The sequence below is a fragment of the Hipposideros armiger genome, unplaced genomic scaffold (assembly GCF_001890085.2).
Source record: "Hipposideros armiger isolate ML-2016 unplaced genomic scaffold, ASM189008v1 scaffold_105, whole genome shotgun sequence".
In the NCBI taxonomy this organism is placed as follows: domain Eukaryota; kingdom Metazoa; phylum Chordata; class Mammalia; order Chiroptera; family Hipposideridae; genus Hipposideros; species Hipposideros armiger.
In genome coordinates this window covers 2,042,849-2,045,878 of record NW_017731455.1, presented here as the reverse complement: position 1 = coordinate 2,045,878, position 3,030 = coordinate 2,042,849, and positions in this window count along the sequence as shown.

The following is a 3,030-nucleotide window of genomic DNA, read 5'->3' as shown; positions in this document are numbered from 1 at the left end:
CCAAGGGCAAGCCACTTGTTAGAATGATCAGGAAACAGGAAGAGGGGACACGTGAGAAAGAAGACAGATGGGGAGACAGCCAGCTCCAGACCAAGGCTCTCCAGCGGGTGTAGCACAGCGACCCCAGGTCTGGAGTCAGACAGACCTGGATGTGAATCTCGTCCCGGCTGTTCCTTAGCTGTGTGACTGTGGGCAAGTTTCTTAACTTCTCTGAGCTTCGATTTCCCCATCTGAACAATGGGACACATGGACCAGGGTTGTCGTGAGAATGAAATGAGGAAGTAATAGAACACATAGTACACATTCAGTAAATGGTTTTCCCTTCTCAGGGGCTTGGCCAATCTCTGAGCCAAAATATAGTTACAATTCTATGATTTGTGGTGAACAGCCCCATTTTTATTGTATCTCCTGACACAGTCTGGAGATTGGACACAGAGCCAGGGGGGAGAAGGTCAGGTGAAGACAGAGGCAGACATTAGAATTATGTTGTCACAAGCCAAGGAATGCCAGGTGCCACCAGAAACTGGAAGCGGCGAGGAAGGATTCTCCACTAGAGTCTTTTGAGGGAGGGAGGCCCTGCTGACACCTCAGTTTCAAAATTCTGGCTCCCAGAATTGTGAGAGAATAATCGTTTTAAAAGCCACTTAGTTTGTGGTATTTTTGTTAACAGCAGCTCTAGGAAACTGATACATACACCTGATTATCTTTTGGAACCTAGTTTTCCATAGAATGAATGTTACAAAGGGTGGTTAGACTCTAGGTCTAGCTTACAAAAATATTTAAATATATAATATAATCAAAACACAGCAGTATTCTATTTTGTATCATTTAAAGCTGCCTTTCAATAAGAAAGCCCAACCTATCCCACTAGCAGGAGGAACTGCCTGTTTGGGCTTTCACAGACGTGAGGCAGAGCCCTTTCCTGCCACGAGGGGGCGCTTTTGGCAGGGGTTTTCAAGATGGGGCATCATACGATAACTCAGCCAACATTTAACCAGCACCTGTTGTGTTGGTATACAGTGTTGGACCAGACAGAGTCCAGTCCTACACGGGATTTACAGTTTAGTGGAGGACTGGGGAGTTAGGAGCTTTGGGAGGATGTTATAAGTGAAATACGGAGAATCTGGTGGGACTGGTGAGGTGGGCTGGAGGTCTGGCCTCTGAGGGAAGATGCCAGGGTTGGGGAGGTTTACTGAGCTCAGCCTTCATGGGCAATACTAGCCACGTGGAGCTTTCCTTGAAAGGAAGTAGGGATACTGCGAAGGGATAGAAAGAGGAGGGTAAGGGTGCCAGCGTCTATTAGATGGAGAAGCTCTAGAAAGTTAAGTTGTAGTTTAAGTTAAGTTGTAGTTTGTGTACATACGAGAGAGAAATTCTCCTAAGAAGGAAGTCAGCATGTCTCTTGCAGATTATTCTGAGATGCTAGCCACTTCTGTACCAATTTTAGTGCTTGCTCCACCTATTCCTTATTTGTTTCAGGCTAAGGAAACCAATTTGACTTAAATTTGATTATCACAGATTTGTAGGCTTGGTAGGATTGTGTTCCTGAATCCATTTAATTGGCCTAATCCATTCAAACACAGCCACTGAGCACCAGCAGAAATGAGTCCCAAGCTAATGGCAATGGCTTATTTTCTCGTAGGAAGTTTCCTTTAATGCGCTGAAGTGATGTTTTAGAGTCATCGGTTAATTTCCTTTCATGCCTTTCCCACATGTTAATTACCAGAGGAAGCAATTTCATACCTAACTGAAAAGGATGAAACAAGATGTTGATGCTCATGTCAAATTACTTGGAACGAGAAAATCTGGGAAAGCCACAGATGGGCACAGGGTCCAACTGCAGTGACTTGAATCCATTCGTATGGCAATAAGGCAGATGTATGTCTGCCTAGTATCTCCAAGAGTAGGATAGTGACATTCCAAGGTCATGTGAAGCTGCTGTGTTATATGGTTTACCTGAAATATTAGATTTCTCAAACTTGATGATGTCCAAAGCTGACTTAATTATTTTTATTATAAAGTTACCTCAAGACATGGAAACATAAAACTTTGTATAAGCCCTTTTATAGCTACGAGACAGCTATGGAACCCTATAACATTTACACATTAAATGATTGCATTTTATTTTATCCGAATTTTATTGAGTTTACAGTTTTATTTGTATTTAATATGTTGGGTGATGTTGGTTCGCTGAAACAAAATCATCGCTTTCAACATGAATTTCGTACTTTTGGGTTCTCCACGCCATTGCCAATGTCCCTTTGTTCTCTTTACATACATCACAAACATTTTCTCATTCATTTATCAGTCTTTGTTTCTCATTTTTAAATATTTGAATTGTATTTTGTGGTGGCTATATGTATACTACTCTTTGTTTTTTATATTGCTTGCATGTTAATGAGAAGTGATGTTCAAACTCAAAATTAAAACCTGCAAATTTCCATGAAGATCTATGAGAAATGTCTCACCCAAAGTTTGGGAAATTCCCGGTTCTTGAAGAACCCATAACATTTCTAGTGGTGTTTGAAATCAAGCCCCCTAGAAGCTCTGGGTATCGAGCAGTAGAAAAGATACTGAACCTGGAGGGCAAAGCCTGCATTCAAGACTTGATTCTGCTCCTAACAACCTGCAGGATTTTGTGGGAGGTGGTGGGGGGGGGGTAGCAAAGATGTTTCTTCATCTGAACTGGGAATCCTATTGATTGACCTTATTAGGTATTTTGAAAAACGTGTGTCAATTCATTAAAAGCACACTGTGTGCCTGACATAGCGCATACAGCATGTCCATGTATTGTGAAGGGGCCTTGTTAAATGTGGAGGACTCCACTTTTGAGGAAGTATGACCCACAACATGAAGTAACTTGGCCCAGGTGAGGCTGCCCCTGAGAGCCGAGGAAGGCCTTGCGTTGGGCATTTGATGTGGGGACGTCAAATACCCTCTAACTTGTTTCCTGTGAGAGGAAGGCCGCTTTTCATGAGGTGAAATCATGTCAACCTTTAGGCACAGCGTTTGCTTCCAATTGAAATGTTT